Consider the following 16,269-nt stretch of genomic DNA (forward strand, 5'->3'; position numbering starts at 1 on the left):
AATGCTCAAAGTTCTAGAATTCCTTTTCTAAACATCCCTGCCTCTCTCTCTGCTCTTAAGACGCTCCTTAAAATCTACCCCTTTGACCATTTTTTTAATCATCTTCTCTGATATCTGTTTATGTGGCTCAACATCCAGATTTTTATGATAACATTCCTGTGAATCACCCTGGGACGAAGAAGAGCATTTGAAAGGTTACAATTGTATTCCACTATCTTTAACAGTATTTTAGACAAGAAGATATTCTGACTGCAGCATCGGAGGCAGTGATTCACAAAAGAGCATTCCCTGTTTGCTTAGGATGAAGTAAAGCTTCCTTCTCTTAATGGAGTAGTTAAAGGAAATCTATTCTGTCTTGTGAGGGAGTCAATAAACATAAAGTTAAAATCGTTGGCAAAGAATCTAGTACAGAGATGAGGAGGATATTTTTTTCATTCAGTAAGTTGTCTGGATCTGAATGGTTCTGATCAAAGAGCTGACGGAAGCCAGTTCTGTCAATCATTTTAAAAGGGACTTAGACAGATGCATGGAGACAAAGACATAACAGAGTTGCAGATAAAAAGCAGGATGTGAGACTATGAAAGAGCCAGCATCAGCATAATGGGCCTAATGGTCTCATCTCTGCTACTATTAATTTCAGTGATGCTCAGTTCCTTGCATGAACAAAATTTCTCAGCAATAGTACTCACCTATAACAAAACTCACAAAGTGAAAAGAAGAAGTTGCTATCAATAACTATATAGTTAAGTAAGGCTCTTCCTCTTTTGGGTGACATGAAAATCCTCATGCTCTGTCAATTCAGTCCCGGCCTCCTGAGAGCCAAGTGGGGAATCAAGGTGCCTCTTGCAATGGATCTTACTGGGCAGGGTGATGTGATATTTTCCATGGTTTGGGACGTGTGGCCACATTTGCACATGATATCATTGAACATCATCCATTTATGGAGCAGGTGATCACAACGTCTGTGACCTGTTCTCATTCCACCCAGGAAGGCCAAAGCTAGGTGCCTCTGCTGTGGGGTTGGTGATGGGCTATTTGTTTTCTCCACGTTCCTTCCATTTGTATAGTTCGCACAGATGTTGGCGACTGTTGGCTACTGTTCCCAGAAGGGTTGGTGTGATTTAAGACATTTCTGTGGTGCCCTTGCCAAGTGCTTAAGAATGGAGTGTTGCTTGTGATCTCTTCCACCATGCAGAGGACAGTGGAAAATTGATGAATATCGATGAATATCAGGCAGAGCAGTGTGAACCAGTGCCAGTGGCCACTCTGTCAGCATCTGCATGGCAGCATTTAGCTGCACTCAGGACCACGAAGCAGACCAGTGATCTTCAGCAGGGCCAATGCCTCTCCATGACAATCCATCAAGTTTCCAGACAGGTACGCCCTTGCTCCTACTCTCTAAACAGTTTTAGTTAGAAGTAGCCAGTTTGTGAGAGATCGATGTTGGATAACACCCAAGAACATGGGATGGGACTCATGGCTCAAGTTACCTACTGTGCAAGGAAATCCCAAGTTTTTTCCCAACCTCCTTGTACCAGAGGCACCAGGTCTGGAAATATCATTGCAAGAAGAGACAGTCACCCCGCTAACTAACTGCCGCAGTGAAATGTTGCCAGCAGAGATGAACATTTGGGACTTAGTGCATGCCATGTCCATTGTGTAGACTTCAAAAAGAACTGGTACGTACTGACCCCTATGACAGACTGCTCGAGTGCCACTGGTTGGTTGGTCCTGTTGCCAAGGTTGACATGGAACTAGTGATTTTTCAACAGGGTATGAATAATCTCCAGTGTTTTGTGGTCTTGAATGACTCTTGCAAGTTCCAGTGATGGACCATCATACCAGACAGTCTCATATGCTAACATTAACTCAATGGAGGCAGCTCCCGTTTTCATCTGCCTCGGCCTTTGATGTGATGTTAGTATGGGAAAGTGGTGCTGAGGTAAATAATCAGCAATATTCCAATTGAATGGCAGAGCATGCACAAGGGTAAAATGGCCTGCTCAGACTTCTACCTCTTCTGTTAAACCTTGCCCTCAAGGATCATCTCAGAGCAGCTTCTTCCCTCCCTGTCGCCTGCTTTCTCATTTGGGAGAACAACTTCCGAGCCTAATTTGCCCAACTGAGCATAATCTGTTCAAACACCTTGTAGGGTGTAGAATAAAAGAGCTATTGCATGCTAGCTTTTTGGGATTGTTGGGTGATTTTCCTGGTTTTAGTACAGCATCAGACTTCAGAGATTTTTCCATCATCAAGGATATTGGAAGTAAATTTGGAAAATCAAATCTTTAGGACTCAGGTTCTTGAGAAGTTCTGGGTAAATGCCATCAGACCCAGCAGACGCCCTAGACTTGGATCTCCTCATGGCTGCGTTCTCCTCTTCAGTGAAGAGGGCTGTTGTGAGAGTGGTGTGAGCAGCAATGGTTAGCGTAACACTATTACAGCGCAAGTGACCCGGGTTCAGCTCCGGCCACTGTCTGTAACGAATTTGTACGTTCTCCCCGTGACTGCGTGGGTTTCCTCCGGGTGCTCCGGTTTCCTCCCACATTCCAAAGACGTACAGGTTAGGAAGTTGCGGTCATGCTATGTTAGCGCCGGAAGTGTGGCGACATTTGCGGGCTGCCCCCAGAACACTCTACGCAAAAGATGCATTTCACTGTGTGTTTCGATGTACATGTGACTAATAAAGATCTCTTATCTTATCTTATCTATCTGCAGAGGTGGCTCAAGCAACTTTTTCACTCTAAGTTTGTTTTTGGTGACAGTTGTCTCAGTTAGCTGGGAGGTTGGTTACAACAGCATTGGCACTGAACTTTGGCACCTTACAAGATGGATTCAAGGCTGCACCAAGCTGGCAGAGCAAATCCCAGTTTCCTGCTGGAGTGTGAGAACTCCAGGTTTTCCAAGCTTTCCTGCCAGCATGCCAATCTGTCGTCATCTAGGGAATCCAGGAGTGCTGTGACTGCATCCAAATCATGGATAGGAGTAAACTCTGCCCTTTCACACTTCTGGAACCAGCATGTGACATATTCTGTCCCATAACCATGCAGAACACCCTGAAGTAAAAGAGTCAAACTAAGGTGACTGATTAAATTGATAAAACTGAATAAAAACTGTGCTTTCTTGCAGGTTATCAGTGGAAGGGGTGAATAGGATACTGTTGAATTGTGAATATGTAACTCTGTTAGTTATGAGAGCCCTGAGTTTGAAATCACCACTGCAGTTTGGCAGTTTAAATTGAAGTAATTTTTTTAATGTGGACTTAAAATGAGAGCTTCTACTAACAATGTTAACCATGAACCACCTTGCAAAAACCCAGCAGATTCATTATTATCCTTCAGGTCACTACTTATGTGACCACAGGTCCACCCATATGACTTTTCTCTGAAAGAGTAAGTCCCTCACTCTTGGGGCCAGTTCAGGATAGACAGTAATAAATCTGGCCAATCCAACGATATATATCGTTGAAATTGTTGGATCCAGTTATTTTCGAATCCGCAGGTTCTTTCAGGAGTCCAAGAATGAGTTGAAAACAACTTGGTGTTTCATAAAGTTTTATTGGAAAAGTTTAAAACAAAGAAACAGTCACAGAGCACATGGCACTAGCTTTAGTCTGTGACAGACACTGTGACAGAGCACAGTCACAGAGCACATGGAGACAAAAGGAACTAAAGATGAGCTAGGGCCGGGGACGGGGGGGGGGGGGGGGGGGGGGGGGGCGCGGGGGGAGTGAGCAAGAGAGAGGTTAACAAAAAAACGACACTTTTTATACCTGGGATAAGAGGTATTCCTTAGCTAGCAATCATCCAGTCAGGAAACCTATTAGATACCTGCGGCAAAACCAACCAATGGGAAAACACATATTCACCTGATGGACGAACCAATGAGTTAGGAAGCGGCCATCCCTTGTGCAGCCACTCGCGGTGTATTAAACACTATACATGTTTAAAAAACTACTTAAAACAGTCAAATCCAACAATATCATATATATAATCGTATCATATCAATGGATAAATTATAAAAATGGTTGATACTTAACATAGGTCAGCTGAGAGATATCTGTGGTCCTTCAAGTCACAGGACTGCCCACGTCAATTAGCAGTGAGGAAAAGAAGAGTATATAGACTACAGAGCCTTACAGCAATCTGCCAAGTCTTTTCAACAACACCTCAGCAAATTGCCACCTCTACCACCAGAGGGTAAGAACAGCAGGCTTGCAGGAAAGCCACCACTTGCAATGTTTCCTCCCACACGTTCCCTTTTGAGAAATATGTCGCCATCCCTTCATCGTCACTGGGTCAGAATTCTGGAACTTCCTACCCACTGTGGGAGCGCACGTCCTGGTACTGGAAGGACACTCACTACCACTTACCCAAAGGCAATAAGGGAATTTCACATCCACTAAATAAATTGAAAAGAGATTGAAAAACTGCAGATTAGGAGGCAGCTCAGCTGATCTTATGGAGGTGGGCAGAGGTAACAGTTGTACACCTTAACATCAATGAAATTAATGACTTGTTTATGGATGATGGATGTTATAAATGCTTTCAATCTGTGGACAAGTGTAATAAATCAGAGGGAAAAAAGAATTGTTGCTTCAGGTTCAAGTTAATGTGGAAAACGCTGCTTTGGGTATGTAGCTTAAACATTAAATGGGAAACAGATGCCTTTTGATTGAGGACATAAGGTGATGACATGATTGCAAAGGCACAGAGTTCATTCATTACTCAGGCAGCAGCTGTTTCTCAATTTTCGTACTTGATTCCAAAACACTGTGCACTGAAATCAGGGCAGGGAAAGAGTTACTTTTGTTTAGTTTCACTATTCTTGGGACAGGCAAGACAGGAATGGAAACCCCCAGAGTCAAAACTGCTTGAAGCAAGTGTGTATCAAATGGAATGTGCCATGGTTCATTGTGGTGGTCATGCACTTTATTATCATATCATAATAATTCTGTTGTAAGATGGAACAACTTTAACTGATTAGTTCTGAGTTGTAATAATCTGTTCATTACTCAAAATACCATGGATGATTATTTTTAACATGCACATGGAGAATTGAGTATTTGATAAAAATTTGTACTGATCATTGCACTTTGCATTAGAACATTTATTGTAGACCACAAGAAATTATATGCCCCTTGAACAGAATATGTTCTGAATATTCTTTCGCTTTTGTAATTGATGAAATATATTTAATACTCAAAATACATCAGAAGATGGTTTTAAAATTTAGCTAATATTTAAAAACTCCTCTATTTATAACATTATTGTAATAACGTGGGGGATGATTTTTGCATCTGACATAGCTGGTACGTAAGTAACTGTAAAGTGGTATAAATTGAGTGAATTAGGAATAGGTGTTGGGGACAACAGTAAGGTTCTAGGTCCTCTCCCATCCCAATGATCATTAAGCAAACAAGCACATTAAGGGCAGGCATGTATGCACGTAATATAAACAGAAAATGCTGGAAACACTCAGCAGGTCAGGCAGATTTTCAATTTCTATGCATGTAATACGTTTGCTTAATGTGCATCTTCAAAGCATGTCAAATGTTAATCGCTCCACATGCCTCTGTGACTGTGGACTAGCTGCCTGTTAGATACCAAAGTTAAATCTAGCCCTTACTGATGTCCAAGAGCCCTGATCTGCACACTTTTTCCAAAGCACTCACATATTAAGCAGGGAAACCAGCCCTAAAATGGACAGCAAGTTCTGCCATTTCCATTTTCATTGCATTGCTGCTCAGTTCTTGCCACTAAAAAAAGGATGGGAAGTACTGCCAAAGATATCTGGCGTGGGGAGCAGAATCTCAATAATTTGCATCCAGAGCTTGCTCCATATCAGGGCAACACATCAACTTAGCATCGATCCTGCTCCCCTTAAAAGCAGAGTGGAGGAACTGCAGGCTTGTTAAGAAAGTCAGTTTGTAGGATCGCTGCCCCATGTTACAGGACTGGAATCAAGAGGCCTGGACGAGTCACCCAGAGATCTGGGTCCGAATCTCACTTCTGCAGCTGAAGAATATGAGTTCAAATAATTCTATAAGAAGGGAATACATAGCTATATTAGTAATGGTGATGTTCAAGTTACTGAATTGTTGTAAAAATCTACCTGGTCCAGCATAGGATTGAACATTTACCATCCAGGAAACCATTCTACTGGAGTGTTTGTGCCAGAGAAACCCACTTGTCCAACCTATCTCCCCTCCCTGCACTTGGTCCATCACTCTACAGATCATGGTGCATGCAGACACTGTTTAAGTATGATGAGGGTTTCTGCTTCCTCTGCCCATTCAGACAGCAAGCGTCAGACCTCCGTCACCCTCTGAGTGGAAATTCTTTTTTCTCGTCTCCCCTCTAATCCTTCTTCCAATCATTTCCATGTGCTCTGATTTTTAACTCCTCAGCCAAGGGGAATAGGTCCTTCCTATTTATTGAATAGAGGGCCCTCATATAAGTCTCCCTTCCACAGAAGACAATCTCAAACTATCCAATTTTGTTCTCAAATGTCGTTTCCAATATTTCAGCTGATGTCCTTCAGGGAAGCAAGTCCACCATTCTTAGCCAGTCTAGCCTATATGTGACTCAAGACCCACATCAGTACTGTGGCTTTCACTATTATTGCCCTTGGACAGGATCTGACAAGAAACCAAGTTGAGGAGCAATTAAGGAGAAGCAATAAATCCCAACCTTTCCAGGCATGGCCATATCCCAAGAAAGTAATTTTTTGCAAATCTACCATTTGCCTACCTGTTCAAAGCTCCCTTTCCTCACTGAAGTGGTATGGTGTACCTGACACATTAACAAAATATCCCTGGACTTTGCAAAGGAGGCAACATTAAAATGGTCTTGCAAAAATGAGCCAACAGACAGCAAGACAGGAATTTATCTGTGAAAATTAAAAAAAACTTGTGGATGCTGGAAATCTAAAACAAAAGTAAATGCAGCTTGTTGGAGTGCATCTGTGGGAAGAGGAACAGTTAATGTTTCAGGTTGAAGACCCTTCGTCAGAACCAGCACTACCCTGAGCAAAGCTCTCCAGATCTCCAAGGACACTTCCCATCCTTGGAGAAAAGCAGTCCATTATAGGTTACAATGTCTGATTCACCTTGGGATTCACTTGGTCATTCATGGACACCAATAAATCCACAGAAGCTCACAGCTAAAGATGGCAACTGTTTGGGGGCTTCACCAAAGAATTGCTGGATAAGATGCAGTGACAGGTGGTGAATGCAAACTTATCACCAAGCGGACCTGACGATGAGCTTCAGAGGTTTAAGCCCTTGGTAAGTTGTATTATCACTGAGCCAATGGTGTCAGTAAATAACATTTTCACCTTTGTCTGGTTGTGGCTCAAGTCCCATTTAAGAGACTTTAGTCCAAAATTAGGCCGATGTCCCAGTATAATTTCAAGAAAAGTTTTCTTTTAATTCATTTGTTCAAAGAACACAGATGTTACTACCAGTGCAGTCATTTATTGCCCATCCATAATTGCCTCTGAACTGAGAAGGCAATTAAGAGGCAGTCACACTGGTGGGTCTGGACTCATATATAAACCAGGTAAGGATGGTAGATTTAGTGAGACAAATGGGATCTTACGAGACCATTTTCTTTTCTAAATTCCATGCCTGTTAGATTACATGAATTCCCCAGTTTCCATGGTGGGATTCAAACTCATATCCCGGATCATTAATTCAGACTTTAATTCTAATAACTTGATCAGTATATAACCATACCCCCACTATTATATTTCCATACTGTGCATTATCAAATGATTTCTTTCAGATAACAGATGAAACTAATGTCTCACCTGATCCTCTCAGATGCATATAAAGGATTGCATGATTCTATTTTAAAGAATATTGGGGAATTTTCACTGCCGCCATAACCAATAATTATAATGCAAAAAAAAGTCAGAACAGATATAATTGCTGTTGGTTACCCTGAACTGTCTGCCCTGTTTACAACATTTAAACAGTTTAAAGAGCTTTGTTAGTTGTAAAACACTTGGGGAATCTCCTGAGGTTTTGAAGGATGTCATTTAAAGGCAGTATTTTCCTTTCTACTCTAAGGTCTCCAGTGTCCCAGTCATGGTTAAAATCCATATGGATAACATAATGCAAAACAGCTAATAATGTTATTATATTGTTTTACCTGCTTTTTGTTTCCAAAAGCTTACATGCAAAACATTCCTTCCAGCTATGTATTCCACATCCACTGCTTTAGGATATTTTTTTATATATAAGCTGCTGGACAAGATAGCAATCATAACTAATCTTATGATTGCTTTTCATAATAATATCCACCATGGAGGATATGTTCAAGAGGCAGTGCCTCAAGAAGGCGGTGTCCATCATTAAGGACCATCACCACCCGGGACATGCCCTCTTCTCGTTACTACCATCAGAGAGGAGATACAGGAGCCGGAAGACCCACACTCAATGTTTCAGGAACAGTTTCTTCCCCTCCGCCATCAGATTTCTGAATGGTCCATGATCCATGAGCACTACCTCAATGCTCTTTGTTTTTGCACTATTTACTTATTTTGTAATTTATTTTTTTATGTCTTTGCACTGCACTGCTGACACAAAAGAACAAATTTCACCTCATATAAGACACTGATTCTGATTCTGATTCTTGACTTAGTTTGTTTGCAAGGTGGATCAGGCAGTATCTGATCTAGGCTACTGTGTACAAAATGGTTCTTAAAAAATAATTACAAGCATAAAAATTAACTTCAGCTTTGAAATAAACATCTAATTAGTTTGTTGGCAGTCTTGGGTGAACAATGGCCTGTTCTGTATAAGAATGGTTCCAGATTAAAAAAAACATCCACAAGACAGTTTGGGGCTGGGATAGACTTGTCAGGCTAGTTCTTCAAACAAGTAAAATATCACTGAGCTGGAAAGTAATTTTACACAAATCCTTAAACAAATGAAGTCAAAATTCTTTGGCAGTTGGTGCCGAGTACTGGAATTCACATAACACTACAAAATGGGAAAGACAAACTTCTGGATGCTACTGAATCTTGTCACGTGCCAATAAACACTTTTCAGTCCAGTTTTTGTCTGCCAATAAAAGATTATGTTGGGCATTTGCACGGGGTTCCAGTCTAGAAAGGTGCTTTAGGGCAGGTGAAATTCAAACTGAAAGTTTAATGAGAATTACTCAATACATTGGTTAAATGGCAAATCACCCAAACTTAACTCGTTTTTCAAAAAAAACTGAGCATAACCAGCTGGAGTGTGAGGTTAAAACTAAAGACTGACAGTGTAAACTAAATAGGTCACTGAATAAACTTGAAAAGAGGATTTAAGTACACTGAACGAAGCAAACAATCAACCTTCACTCATTCTGCCACAGCCAGCTATACCAACAATTATAGCCATGCCTTCTACAGTACAAAACAAACATTTCTGATGTTAAATAGCCCTGAGGGATCTCCAAACTACCCAGGCAGGCATGTTTTACCACTTTGTGCCCTCATAACAAATTGATTCTAGTAGGCGTTGAAGAGAACATCTGCTTTTTCAGTCAACTCAGATAAAGTAGGGTGCTTAATGTCTTTACACAGACCATTTCCATTCAACCAGTTTGCAATAATTATTTGCGCAGCAAGTTCAAAAAGCATGAAGATAGGGAACAAATTGGAAAATGGCTCAGATGTATGTTTTTTTAGCATGAATTTAAGGGTATGCATAACTTAAGAAAACAAAAAAGCATTCTTTTTAAACCACAACTAATTATACTATTTTAAAGTCCAACAAAACATTATGTATGATTTTTGGCATGTTCTAACATCAATTAAATTCCAAAGGATTACAATAACAAAAAAAATGTAAAAGAAAATTGTGTTGCTTACTTGATGCTATGACATGAACGTTCATTGTGTTGATGTGCATAGCTGATGCATATTAATTCTTTGCAGAAGGTTGAGAATTCACTAACACACTTATATATTTCATTATTTCCAAAACATCAACTGTTTATTTCCCTCCACAGATGCTGCCTGACCTGCTGAGTTCCTCTGGCATCTTGTGTGTGTTGTGATATATTTCATTCAGTGACAATGTCTTTCATGCCTGTGACAATACATTGTGACTGTTCGTCAAATTCATAGGATGCTTGCATTAGATCTTGAAAGGAGCAACACACAAAATACTGGAGGAACTCAACAGGTCAGGCAGAACCTATGGATGATGTGTTACTCCAGATTCCAGCATCTGCAGTCACTTGTGTCTCCAGATCTTGAAAGGATTTGGTCCATGGTGAAGTTTTATTCACTTCACCAGTAGTCTTCATTTCAACGCTGCTTAAACCAATGCTTCAATGGAACAAAACATCATGAAATGCTTCACAAAATGCTCCACCAATCAGGAAATCAAGAGAGTAGCGTGGAACAACTACAGTTGAAGTTGAGGTAAATTTTAAGAGGCTTTCAGAGAGCACGGCCTAGGGTTGCAACTGAACAGGTGATATAGGGAACCACAATGAATTGAAACATCATTTTTGGGTATTTCATAATCATTGCAACGTAATGTAGAGGTAACCTCAACATGAAAAACAGAGGGTAGGAGTTGGGAAGTAGGCCTCGTGGAGGTATCAGAGGTAGGAAAAGATAAGCCACTGAGGAAGTTAGACTTAGGAACAAGGGATAGGTTGAGTGAGCTAGGGCTTTTCTCTTTGGAGAGAAGGAGGATGAGAGGTGACTTGATAGAGGTCTACAAGATGATAAGAGGCATAGATCGAGTGGACAATCAGAGACCTTTTCCCAGAGCGACAATGGCTAACATGAAGGGACATCATTTTAAGGTGATTGGAGGAAGGTATAAGGGGGATGTCAGGGGTAAGTTTTTTTACACAGAGAATGGTGGGTGCATGGAATGCACTGCTGGCAGAGGTTGTGGGGACAGATACATTAGAGACATTTAAGAGACTCTTAGATAGACACATGAATGATAGAGGAACGGGGTACTATGTGAGAGGGAAGGGTTAGATAGATCTTAGAGCAAAATAAAATGTTGGCACAACATTGTGGGCCGAAGGGCCTGTACTGTGCTGTAGTGTTCTATGTTCTATGAAATTAAATCATTGTACTGGGAGACGGAGGATATGATAGGCCCAACAGAGATGCATAACAGATTAGAATACAAGTTAGAAAGACAGGTAGGATACCGACCAGTGGTTGGCAAATAAGATGGTGGGATATCAGGTGGAGGGTTAAGGTTAAAGTCAGGGAAAGTTTGATATTGTAAGGATTGAATTAAATGCCAGTTACACCCCTCAGGTAAAATCACTGCTGTTGATTTATATAAGTAACTTACGGAAGTAAGAAAAAGAAATTAACAAAAGTCTCAGATACTTCTAAAGTCAGAAAGATAACATTTTCTTTTTTAACGTCAATCTTAATTTTATACTGAAGTCATAAATCCAAAATACGGAATGTTCTGAAATGAGTCTATGATTCTGCAAATTCTCATTGTGGTCCTGTTTGGATAACAATACAAATGGACACCATGAATATTAAAAATGGACTCATGCCAGTTTGTCCAGCTGCTGTTGCAGTAAACTTTGGAGAAGCTCCATGCAATGGCTGCATGTACACAAGTGGCAAGATCCGTGACCTTTTCTGCCATTGCACACATTAACCGCATAATTTAGAGTGTCACGTATGCCATCATTAACAAAGATGTGCCATCAGCCTTAATACCTGGACCTCTTAAAGCAATGGTGCTTAACTGCAACGGCTGCTGTAAGCCATTGGATAGTGAGGGTGATAAACTATTTGGAACTGGGGCAACATGAAAATGGGACATGTCACCACAGTTCTTTGATAATAACTTTGAGAATATGATGATACAGGACAAACAGAGAGAGGATTGGAGTGCTCAGTATACTCCATACAATAAAAAAGGTTTCACTTAAATAGTTGGTAGTAATCTGCATCTGCTCTAACAAACTCTCAACAAAGATGTACGTAATGGTATAACCTTTTCATTAATGCATAAATAAGCCCCGATCTTTCCCCAATCTTCTCGGCCTGATCCACTCTTTCAATGTTGCACATGCACAGATTAATGCAGCAGGACCAGTGTCAAATGAGTTCTGGACAATGACTGATGTCGCCACTGTGTATCCAACATTACGTGCGAATGCATATTACATGCACGGAGCACATGATCTACACATGCATTATGCACAGGGTTTGAGCTTCTTAATTTTGGTTCAGCTTAGTGGGTCTTTTGGGGTATTACCTCTGTTTTCAAAACAAGGAACTTGTGACTATTAAACAAAATCTTCAGGTAATTGCATATTTTAAGTTTAATAACATGTTGCAAATAATTTGGCAATAACGATATCTACACATTCATAGTCTCATATTTTCTTATGACACTGAAGGAGGCCATTCACTCCACTGCATCCATGTTGACTCTCAGAGAATTCCCATTAGCCCCATCCCCCTTATTTAGAGTCACAGAGTACAGCACTGAAACAGGCCCAAGTCCATACCAACCATCTTGGACCCAGTTACATTGATCTCATTTTATTCTCCCCACATTCCCTTTAACTGCCCCGATATTCTCTCATTCACTCACATGTTAGAGGCAATTTACAGTGGTCACTCAACTTATTAACCCACATGGCTTATTTCCTTGCAACCCATTCTCTCACATACCCATTACCACTTTGCTGGTTCTCCTCACCGGGAGCAATTTACAGAAACCAATTAATCTACCAACACATCTTTGGGATGTGGGAGGAAACTAGAGCATCTGAGGGGTAGCCACGTGACAACAGGAAGAATGTGCAATCTCCACACAGACAACACCCCAGGTCAGAACCAAACCTCGTGCACTGGAGCTGTGTGGCAGCAGCAGCACTAACTGCTGTGCCAGTCCGCTGCCCATTGCCAATGGCATTTTTACTATCCTAGGAGGTTTTTTTTGGCCCAGGTAACTCTCGTGTCATCACTGAGTAGCATTTTCTGTTATCTATCTGGAAACAAGCAACACACCCTGAAAGACAAATTCTTACAGAAAAATATATGGCTGTAAGAAGTGTACCACAGAACTGCCAGACATTGACTGCGTCTGCTTGTAAGCAATTTGTGGGCAATTTTGGGCCCCGTATCTAAGGAAGAATGTGCTGATCCTGGTGAGGGTCCAGAGGAGGTTCACCAGAATTATCCCACGAAGTAAAGGCTTAACCTAGAAGGAGAGTTTGATGTCTCTGGGCCTGTACTCAATGGAGTTCAGAAGGATGAGGGGGGATCTCATTGAAACCTACTGGATACTGAAAGGCCTGGATAGAGTAGAGAGGATGTTTCCATCAGTAGGAGAGTCAAGGATCCGAGGGCACAGCCTCAAAATAAAGGGACATCCCTATAAAATTGAGATGAGGAGGAATTTCTTCAGCCAGAGGGTGGTGAATCTGTGGATTTCATTGCCACAGAGGGCTGTGAAGGCCAAGTCATTGGATGTACTTAAGGTAGAAATTGATAGGTTCTTGATTGGTAAAGAGGTTAAGGGTTATGGAGAGAAGGTGGGACAATAGAGTTGAAAAGATCAGTCATGATTGAATGGCAGAGCAGACTCGATGGGCTGAATGGCCTAATTGTGCTCCTATATCTTATGGTCCATACCCAAGGGAGAATCTAAACACCAACCCTTGACATTCCATGCATTATCTTCCCCAGGTTGTACATCCTGGAGGTCACCATTGACCAGCCACTTATTCACTGTGGTCACAAGAGCAGTTCATTGGATGTGTGTGCTGTAGCGAGTGACTCACCTCCTGATACCCCAAAGCTTTTCTACTATCTGCAATGCACAAGTCAGGAGTGCTAGGGATTTTTTCTGCTTGCGGGATTGAGTGCAGGTCCAACAACATTCAAGAAGTTCAACATGGTCCCGGACAAAGCTAAACCATTTGTTGGGTAATTCATCTATCACCCTCAGTATTCATTCCTGTTGCACTGTGCAAAATGCACTGCAATTACTTGCCTGAGTTACCTCAAAAGCAACTATCAAACTTGTGGCCTCTAATACAAAGAAGAAGATGGGCTTCAGGGATTATGGGGACACCATCTCTCCAGATTCCCCTCCAAGTTGTACACCATCTTGATTTGGAAATATATTGCTGGTCCTTCATCAACACTGAGGCTCAGTGCTAGAACATCTCACCCAATGACATTGTGAGAGTACCTTCACCAGAAAGACTGTGACTGTTCAAGAAGGTGGCTTACCCTACTTCCTCAGGGACAATTAGTGATGGGTAATAAATGCCAGTAGCAACATCAAGACCCCAAAAACTGAACTGTAGAAAAAATAGAAAAATCAAGCCCTAATTTTGGCTTATTCATGATCCACTGATTGCATTTAGTGATCAATTTTATGCTGCTGTTAGTCTTGGGATGCTTATAAAGCATGTGCTTTATGATTGATTTTCTATGTTTATGTGTAACATGATAGTCAAAGATGCCAATCACATATTTCAATGCAGACTTCCAACATCCCCCAGCATCTTGTATCAACTGGAGAAAAAGTTATTTGATTCAATGTTTTAGTTTTGCAGCTCCGATCAGTTTTTCCAGGTGTTTGGCTGCATCGGATACAGAGAAATTTCCAAAGTACCTATCAGCTACCGAGAAATTTTCGTGTTACCTCAGTTGCGTTCTTTGGCATAAAGGGAGAAGGGATATGCAAAGAGAGATCCAATGCTACTTATATCTGCGAGTTCTGAGGTTGTGGAGATTGTAAAGGCCTCAAAATTCAAATTTAGAACAGTGTATTTTTAGATTTTATCATGCAAATCAATTTTGTGCAAGAGTCTAGACTGCTATGGTCAAGTTACCACAAAGACTCTTGTGATAACAGCTCCAATATATTCTGGTGTAACAATTCAGCAAAAACTTATTTTGCCCCATCTAAAAAAAAATCCAATCTTTTGAAGGATGTGCTCTGCAGAACAAAAATCTCATGTAACAAGTACACACACTAGGAAACTGCTCATTTCTTGACCCCTGGGAAGTTATGTTAATTACACAAAAAAGTTAATGCTTTATTATATAAGAATAACTATTCCAAGTTTTCCTGTTTGTAAGGAGTTTCAATGGAGCGTTATTCCCATCCAATCATTCCTGACAACCTTTTCCCAAATCAGGGCTTGGTAGGCATATATATATATATATCTATCTATACACACACATAGATAGATAGATAGATAGATAGATAGATATATATATATATATATATATATATATATATATATATATATATATATATATATAAATATATATATATATATATGTCCTGGCAAAATTCCCACAGGTGGGATCCAGCTCCTTGTCACCAAGCAGAAATCCTTGGTCAGAATTCAAACTTAAAAGGGAAAAAGCCTCAGAATCATAGAGTCATGCAACACAGAAACAGGCTGTTCAGTCCACTTCAACCATCAAGCAGCCATTTTCTCCAATCCTGCAACAATCTCTCACATTCCAGTCAACTCCCTCAGATTCTGCCACTCACCTACACATTAGGAGCAAACTACAGTTGCCAATTAACCTACCAAAAGCATAAAGAGATCAGATTAGACCTCCTGCTGAAGGAATCTGCTGAGATTGAAGGTCTCTGGGGGTAGCTCTTTGGAGTCTTCTGGGAGAGATGATTATTTGCAGGGTTCTTTGCTTCTAGCTAGATATTTGTACACTGCATTCCAGATCTGCCAGCACTGTCCAACTCAGAACGTGGCTGTGAGCACCTAGGGTCCATTAACTGAGTCCTTGGGAATCATGCACTTATAGCCATTTGTATGCAGAAACCAGAGAAGGTGCAGGTGGCAGGGTGGGGCAGAACATTGGTCTGCAGTAAGCATGATCATTAAAACATTTGGAAGGGATGACACAGTGGATTTCACCACTCACCCCCCCTACCATATCTAGACAAGAAAAGAAACCAAAAGAAACAAGTGCACAGACATAACCCCCTGATGCTTTCTATCTACGCTGTTCCTTCAACTGTGCTCTGCCTTGTTCTGCTTGAACGTAACTAACCCATTAAGAGTGCAATGCATGATCCAATCGAAACTCAATCAGTGACAAAGAAGGAAAGTGAGAATAATTAGTCAAACTTGCTGATAAGTTCTTGAGTCATTCACACACCCAAAGACTGTGGTGCGACATGTAAGAGCTGTTGACATGACCAGAATCCTTTACATTGAAAAGGCATCACTTCCCATTTCTTTAAAGTGTTGAACTAACTTTTGTACT

This window comes from Pristis pectinata, chromosome 16 (genome assembly GCF_009764475.1).
Source record: "Pristis pectinata isolate sPriPec2 chromosome 16, sPriPec2.1.pri, whole genome shotgun sequence".
NCBI lineage: Eukaryota > Metazoa > Chordata > Chondrichthyes > Rhinopristiformes > Pristidae > Pristis > Pristis pectinata.